This window comes from Thunnus albacares, chromosome 12, assembly GCF_914725855.1.
Source record: "Thunnus albacares chromosome 12, fThuAlb1.1, whole genome shotgun sequence".
Lineage (NCBI taxonomy): Eukaryota > Metazoa > Chordata > Actinopteri > Scombriformes > Scombridae > Thunnus > Thunnus albacares.
Genome location: NC_058117.1, coordinates 21,899,111 through 21,908,114, shown reverse-complemented (window position 1 = coordinate 21,908,114; position 9,004 = coordinate 21,899,111). Strand labels below are relative to the sequence as shown.

Here is a 9,004-nt window from a genome sequence, read left to right as displayed (position 1 = left end):
CCGACCATGAGGAATGCATTGTCAATAATTGATGCCTTCAGACATAACTGGTATTAATATACTCACAGGCTCAGTATTATATTTTACCCAAATTTATTTAAAGCCATTAATTTTTTATCTCACATTCTGAAATAGCTAGACATGTGTTAAACAGCTCAGAGATGGATGTCTGCCAAAGTTGCTTCATATCTCAGTTGGATAGAGCTGATTGAAAACTGGTTCACTGCTGTTTTGCTGCTGTCAATAAACCTAATTACTGCACATAATTTCTTGAAATATTAAAATCTTGGAAATGACCACAGATACTCTTACATAAGGCTTTGTTTTACTCTCATTTGTGATTCATGAAATCATTTATCTTGACAGCATAATCACAGATGGTTTGCATTTTCTTCAGTTTTATCTGACATATTGAGGCAAGCTATTTATTCACAAATAACATGTTGTCTTGCCTCTCCTGTCTTTGTAAATTCATTCTCTAAAACTCAATAATAATGGTAACAATGAGCCAATGGACATTTCTTTAACAATACAATAACACATTAAACACATTTTTTTAAAAAGTCACACTCAAAACTGAGAAAACAGCGAAAGAAAAAGAACATCATAATTAACACATTCCCACTAAAAAAAACAGCCATGTCAGGTGAAATCATATTTTTGTCAGGCTTCAGGTTCGATATCATTATCTGCACTGAGAGCTGAGGAGTTGCTGTTGGTATTCAACTGATAATTTCTCTGACCCACAATCCTCTTTGGTTACCCAGCAACAGGGTGCCCGACAATGTCCCCCAGGAAGGAGATTTGGTTTAGGAAGCAGAAGAAACAGGAGGAGGCCGGCCCATGGCAGGAGACTGAGAGAAAAAGGGAGAGATGCTATCTTTTATCAAGTATAGCTGTATGAGCCATCCAGCACCAACGCTTGTTTTCTTTATCTAATACAGGTGTCGCAGGTGCCTCCCGGTCAGCAGCGGCACGAGCTAAAGAGAAGCATTGCAGGGGAAAAAAAAGGTACCTGAGAGGAGAAAAATATATAGCACAGGCAGCTTGGTAAGAGGCAGTCCATGGCCTTCAGCTGTACCATAAACATTCCACAGCTCAATATTCTTTGTGTAGGAATTTCATGTTGTTATGAAAATGTTTTTCATACAGTACAACTTTCATTTCTCTCTCTACTCCCAAGGTAATTTTGGCAGTATGAATGCATCACCTGCTTGAGGGTGATGTGTGGCACCGCAAAATGAAAGTGAAAACAAAACGCAGACTTTGATCTTAAGGGAGGTCTGCTCCCCGTGTACCTTTGCATACCTGTGAACAACATGCCACTGCTCCGAATTGATTTGTTGTATGGAAATAGTCCAACGCCTGATCGATCGGCTGAACTTGTCTGGACTGTGCTCATCATGTGCGTCTGAGCGGAACAGGGAAGCAAGAGGTGTGATGGCTCAGGGAGTCAGTAAAGGCTGACTTTTATCATGCTGTCCTTGACTGAGATGGAGGTGCATGCAATTGGTGGAAGAACAATGGTTGAGATCATTTATATTTATTTACAGTAGTAAGTAGCAATACTACATTATTAAAACATACTAAATAGCAAGTAAGTCCTTCATTCAAAATAAGTTAAAGTATAGAATTATTATCAGAAAAATGTACTTTAGTTATCAAAAGTAAAAGTACTCAGAATGGCTCCTGTCAGTGTCATACTATTATATATTATATCACTGGATTATAATTACCAATGCATTTATGTGTGAGCAGCTTTTCACTGCTGTAGTTGGCCAGTGGAGCTCATTTTAACTACTTTATATAATGTGGAGTTGTTTAGCCCATAGAAATGCATTATTTTTTGTCAGTCATCTGTTTTGTATGTAAAATTGAATCAGCTGTGGGGTTAAATGTAGGGGAGTAAAAAGTACAATACAGTATCTCCCTCTGAAATGTAGTGAAATTTAAGAGGAAGTCATGTTAGTTTGTTTAAAAATGGCTCCATAGACTAATAACAGCCATCACATTTTCAGTCTCTGGAGAGTAGTTCTGTGTAAGATGCCACTGTGCATGTGCAAGAACACAGTTCCAGTTACAGAGCTTCACTAGCTTGTTGTGCTACATATCACAACCTATTTACTTTGTACTACAATGTACAGTGTAGTGCCCTACACAGAACTGCTCTCTGGAGACTGAAAACGTGATCACTGTTCTTATTATTGGAACCGTTTCTAAACAAACTACCCTGCCCCAACTCTTTGTGGCAAGGGAACATGTCAGCCAGTGCAACAGTGCGGCTCATTGACATGTTTTTAATAGTTTTTGGACCACAATGGAGGTGTATGGAACACAGGAATATGGTATATCAGGCTTTGGATATACACACAATACTTTTAAGTAGGATCAATTCATTGTTTGTTTGGCTCCACACATGAGATTTGTTGACTGAATAAGAAAACTGTCAGTCATGTCCTTTAAGTGCAGTAGTGTAGTAAATGTATTTAATGTATTCCATTCATTTTGCATCCTTAATTAACCTACATTTAGATACATCTGTGCCTGGAAATTGAAAAAAAGTGTTCTGTGTTTGTGCAATCACAGCAATGATTGATTTCATTTTGCACACATTTAGAAAACCCAAAACTATCCAATGATGATCGATTTCAGTGATTCCGATTGGAGAGAAAATTTCCATATGAGTAGGGCCTCCTTTTACCGGCTGTGTGACACAGTTGAACCATTCATGAGACCAGAAGAAACAACAGTATGAGCACTGGTTCCGTTACCAATGAGAGTGGCCATAGTGTTGTACAAACTGGTTCTGGGGAATATCGCTTGGTTGCTAACCAGTTTGGGGTTCACATAAGCACAGTCAAAAAATTTGTATATGTTCTGTTGCAGTGTGGTGGACAAAGTTATGAGCCACCTCATAATAGTCACAAGCCAGGAGGAAGCCATCCAGATAGCCGAGCACTTTCAACAGCTCTACGGACTTCCACAAGTGATCGGTGATCGACTTCCACCACGTTCCCATCTCGCCCCCTAGTGATGTCTCCCAAGACTCCATAAACAGTTATATTTATTTTTTTACTGTCCTCTTCTTACGACACATAGGAGACATTTCATAAAACAGGATGAGAAAGTCAGGCTGTTACCTATAAATTTATTTTATTTTTATTTTTAAGCAGGAATAACAGCAGAGCAATGAAAAACATTACCAGCTGACTTAGCTTAAAAACTAGATATGAAATATCTTCTAAAATCAATTATATTAGGACCAATATTAACAGCGTTCACTCAATCATATATCTAGTAAATTCGCCTATATCTAATAGTAAAGTTTTTTACTGAATAAAATCCTTTTCATCAAGACACAGTAAAATCATCAATTTTTTAGTGAATTTTCAATTCCTAGTTTGTATAAAACGACTCTGATTAGCATGTAGCTTTTCCAGCAGTACTCAAGTAAAAAGCAGTCAAGATTATTCATAAAGTTAAAACCTAATAGGGGAAAGATTGGGATAAAAACACACCTTGTCACAGATAACCTCTCTGATAGAAATCTAACAAAACCTTACTTTGTGTTTTGGTTTTTGGAGTGTGAGCTGTAAAGTGCTTGGCAGCGCCCATGATGCCAGTCACATCTGTTCAAAAAGGTTAACTAGTTGCCCAAGGTAAATCTATAGTATGACAGTATACAATTTCAAAGCTTACACTTACTCGTAGACGTGAACTTCTTGTATATTGTGGGAATCAGGAGAATCTGAAGCCTTTTCCTCCTGCTATTATTCATCTTTTTTTTTTCTTTGCAGAGAGTTTTGGAAGTTGACGGACAAGTTGTAAATTTTTTCATCATGTGTAACCTTGCTTATCCACTGCTAGAGTGGCTCATGAAAGGATACACAAGGTCTCCAAGACTGACCCCTTTGCAGGAGTCTTTTAATGTATATCTTAGTGCTGCCTGTACCTGTGTGGAAATTGAATTTGTGAGACTAAAAGCAAGGTGGAGAATTCCTTTGAAAAGAAGCGATCTGCGCTGCTCTTTTTCCCCTTATCTGATTGCGACATGCTGTGCACTACAAAACTTCTGTGAAAAAGAAAAGGATCAAGGCAACCCAAGATGGATGCATGAGGCAACAATTCTGGAGGAACAATTTCTTCAGCCCTGAATACTGTCAATGCAGATGACAAGGCAGCTAGAGAGGCACTCAAAAATGACATGGCAGCAAACTTTCCGCTCCGTCAAGGTGTGTGTCCTTTAGCTGCCACGGACAAGGTGTTAATGGTGTTGGGTTATTGAACTGTTAACATGTTCTGTATTTCTTGGGCAAGTTTCTTGTTGACCATTACGGGTTATGGATTTTTGATAAAACACTAGTAGTTCTTTTTGCCCACAGTATAACATTTTTGTAAGAAAAAAAAAACATTTCTTTAGCATTCTTAAAATACTTTACCATAGAAAAATACTGGCCAACTGGCTTACAATATAAAAAACAATATAGAAATCCAATAAACCTGGAAAATAGCAAAATTGCAACTGAAAACAGCTACTCCTTTAAGAACAAACTGTAACAAATTAAACATGCAATATGAACTTGAAAATGTGCAATTTAGAACAAATGCCTTCCTGTCAAACTTCAGAGTTCAAAAAAAGAGGTTTCAGGGTCATCCTCTCATTGCTCTTCCTCTCCCCTGTTGAGAGGTGCCAGATGCAAGGTAATAAGGTGGAGGGACATCATAATGGATCTTATTAGGACTGGCATAAGGGAACCTTTGCTGCAAAGATGGTGGGATGTGAGAGCCTGTCATCCTGCTCAGCAACTAGCTCACCACTTATTCCATGGAGCGATTGCTTTGTTGGATCACTTCAGTGAGAAGCCTACGCTCTTGCTCGTAGCTCTCTTGCATGCTGACACTCCATCCACTCATTTTGGGTTTGCTGGAACCTTTCCAGGAAATCTTGCTGTCGGCTAGCAGTGTTATGAAGCCTTCTGTGCCATGTCCTGTCTGGAGACAACAATACACGTAACAAAATAAATCCTTTGCTTTAAAACCAGTTTAAATGGTGTAAGCAGGGTGTATTCTTCATATGGCATCAGCCTTACTTGTTCAAATGTGATTTACTGGGTTGCAAAATGTAATCTGCCACATTTGGGTTTGCTATTCATTATTTGATGAGGTTACTTGCATTTACTTATATATACATATGTATGTCCCTCAAATACATTCATGATATGGTCTGGTTTATATATGTGTTGGGACACGTGTCAGTGTAATATAATTCATGATTTAAGATAATACCTTAATGAAGTGTTATGTATCATAATTAGATATTTTATTATTTGCAGTCAGCTACATACATTATCACCATTTTACTGGTTACCTGGTTTACATCCTAATATCACTGCATCTATGTAGTATGGAAAGCTTTACAGTAGGAGGGCCTATCAATCAATATATATTCAAAGTCAGAGGATCAAGCTAAAAAGACTACAGTATAGATTATCACCTGGGCTATAAATTGCAGTATGTCACCAGTTACTTTGTGTTGTGGAGAGGATCCCTCAGCAGAAGAATGTGTAGAGTTTCCTTCAGCAGATGCAGGTAGTCAATCAGTATTAGTGGATGCAGAGGTGTCATCAACTGCTGCAGAGGTACTGGCCCTCCCTGAGCTTAAATCCTCTTCAAATGTGTCATCATCCATATCTACTGATCGGAATATATTATAATTAGATAAACATTTTGAATCTGTACTTACTTGTTCGTTCATGAAAAATACTGAGGATATATAGGTTACGTGCTAACGTTAGCTAAACAACTTACCTGGATTTGATGTGTCACCCTGTGGAGGGAGGCTCAGCATGGGAAGCCAATGTCAACAACATCGTCTTCTGTAGTGGCGAGCAGACAGTGACCAAGCATCTTGTCCAAAATTTTGTAAATAATGTTTCTTGAGTATTTTCCACCCTGACCTGACTTGCTCCACTGTACGTGTTGGGAAACCAGTGTCCTGTAGCCTGTATACTACAGACTTGAATAGGAATGAATATTCTGATGCTTTCTCCCATCTAAACTGCCAAGTAAATTTAATTCTTTCATGACCAAAAGACAAAACTCTATTTCTTCATCGCTCCAGAAGTGAGATGCTCTCGTTGCCACCATTGTTTGAGTTTCTATTACATTACTTGGCTGACGCCGCGCCAGCGCAGGTTGTCAGCAGCAGTCAGAAACCAGGATAAGATGTATACATGCAACAGTATCCCAGTTTCTTTTGGAGTACTTCAGCTAGCATAATAAACTTTCTCAAAACCAGGATAAGGGCTTATCCAGGTTTCTGAAATCGGGATATGATGTTTACATGTACACAAAAACGGGATACTTCAAAAAACCCGATCATAACCAGGATACTCAAGTCCATGTAAAAGCACTCATTGTTGCGGCTGCCCCTGAACAGACATTGATTCTAAATTCACCCTGCAGACGACTGAGAATCGATCCCTTTTTGTGTCGCCTAGATCTTCTGCCAAGTACAAACCTGGCAAATGTCTCCCTTTCAGCTGAGAGAAAACGACTTTGTGTTCTGAGAAAAAAGCGCACTAACACTGAAGGCAATGTTTTTTGTCTATGGTTCAGCACCCTAATCGAATTTTTTAATAACGCTTACCAAAAGAAGAGAAGGTAGTTCGCTCCCTCTCAACTCAGCCTCACTCCTGGATTTACAAGGCATTAACATTCTGGAGAGAATGGGCTGCTCTCCTTTGAGAGGAAGGAAAAAAAACATTGTCAGGAAGCAATTGTCTGTAAATGAATGGCAGGGTCACACCACAGTAAAATGTTAATGAGGAACAGTACACTGGTTCAGAATGCAGGAGGGCTTGAAAGAGGCAGGCTTGAATACAACACGCCACAGTAATTGAGGCATACTCTCCTTGCCACAACCGCTGAAAACAAACAATATCAAAACATATGGCGATGTGGTCACAGTTTGAAATTGTTTTCCTTAAGGAGCCACTTTCCTAATAAGGTCCGTGTGCCAACAAAATAACATTTATATTTTAGCATTTAAACTTACACTCTCATGTGGAGTAGCTTGCTGAAGGCTGGGATATAAAAGACTTAAATCTTTAATTAGTAACACTGTAGCTCGTAGTGAGGAGGGCAAACGTTAAAGCCTCAACAAAAGATGTAAACAGATATTCTGGTGTACGCTGAAAATTCGTGTGTGTGACAGAGAGGAAATAACAGCCAGGTAGGAAACCTTTCCAGGAAATGGGATTCAGATTTGAACATCCGATAGTGTACATAAGGTTTCCTATAAGATTGCACTGTGCAAGGCTATATGATGTAAACCTCTCATATGAAGGTTGTGTATTCTGAAGGACAAATTCACCAAAATGTCACGTCACATCTAGCTCACACTGCAGTAGGTAAGGAAGTGTCATTGCAAGTCGTTTGATCAGCACTTGACGGACACGTTGTAGAAACAGTGTGACCTTTCTGGAGCTTCTGTGGCTATCAGCAGTTTGTGGTGGTTGCACATGTCTGCTCTGCACATACTGTCCTTAGAGTGTATTCCATTTTAGTTTCATGTGAGGATAAAATCTGACTTGTCTGTCTTCATTCAGGTATTGCCCACCACAATGAAGATATTATTTTTTGATTGTAGCTGCCTCAATCCAGCTGTCATAACAATTTAAGATGAACACGATGGTAGAATCATCATGAATCACCAAAATACAAGCAGTCAAGGACAGTATTTCAGTGACCACAAAGAATGATCACAAAAGGAGACAAGAACTAAAAAATAAGAGCCAATGAAAAAGATATTGAGACCAATTACAGAGTTTGGAGAAGAGAATGTGATTCAGCGGGTAGACAGTTACAGAGAGTCAACATAAAAATACAGTCTATAACACAAGATGAGAGCATAGGTGAGCATGGAGGGCAGGTAATCATATCAATCAATAATGAAAATCATTGTTAGCAGCCTTAGTAACAAATAGATTTTGAACACTGAATCAAGGACTTTAAAGTAGATAATATGTTGCTTTTTTGAAGTATGGTTTTAATGGTAAATGAACTGCACTTATATAGCGCCTTTCTAGTCTTCCAATCACTCAAAGCCACATTCACCCATTCACACATACATTCATATGCTGATGGTAGGCTGCCATGCAAGTTGCCAACTTGCACATTAGTAGGATCTAATCATTCACACACATATTCACACACACCCGTGGCACAGCCATCAGGAGCAATATGGGGTTCAGTATCTTGCCCAAGGACACTTTGACGTGTGGACTGGGGGAGCCAGAAATCAAACCGCCAATCTTTCGATTAGTGAACAACCCGCTCTACCTCCTGAGCCACAGCCACAGTCAGTCTATTACCTCCAGTAGATTTGAGTTGGCAGATCTTGGCCCCAGTTTGGAGCAGCAGAAAGAAGTATTAGCACCGAAGCTAAGCAATGTACTGCTCTGGACAGGGCCGGCAGCAAAACATATTTTCCGTATTAGGTGGCTAAAATACATTTTGCTACTGGCCCCGTCCACAACTACACAGCTTAGCTTCTGTGCCAGTACTCATGCCTGCTTCTCTAAACTGGGGGAGGGAGGGGGGGTCTGGTAGATATTTATCCATAGTCAGTAATGTCTGACTATGGATAACTACCTCATACAACCCCACTTCAAAAACTCCAAACTATCCTTTTAAGAACACCTGATATGTTCATTAACCAGTGACTAATGATTTATTCCTGTATCTGTGAGTCTGCGCTGAGTGCTTCCCTAATGAATATTGTTCTTGATTACAGAACAAATAACTACTTATTGCTTCCTTATTGTGAACCATTTAGTTACCGTTTTTGTTTCTCCTTAGATAAGATAGGAATACATCCTTAAAGGGGAGGTATCATGCGCATTTCAAGGTCTATATTTAAATTCTGGGGCTCTGCTGGAATATCTTTGCATGATTTACAGTTCAAAAAACTCCTTATTTATTTTATCTTACCCTTTATGCA

The 9,004-nt window shown here is 39.1% G+C and overlaps 1 long non-coding RNA gene across 1 annotated transcript; it reads right to left on the bottom strand.

Moving 5' to 3' along the window:
* Positions 1 to 3,268: 3,268 nt before the first annotated feature.
* On the bottom strand, positions 3,269 to 6,060 carry LOC122994648. Its single transcript, XR_006406641.1, has 3 exons — positions 5,809 to 6,060; positions 5,495 to 5,691; positions 3,269 to 4,992 (listed from the first exon to the last, which is right to left on the bottom strand). It is a non-coding gene; the product is annotated as an uncharacterized LOC122994648 (long non-coding RNA).
* Positions 6,061 to 9,004: the final 2,944 nt, after the last annotated feature.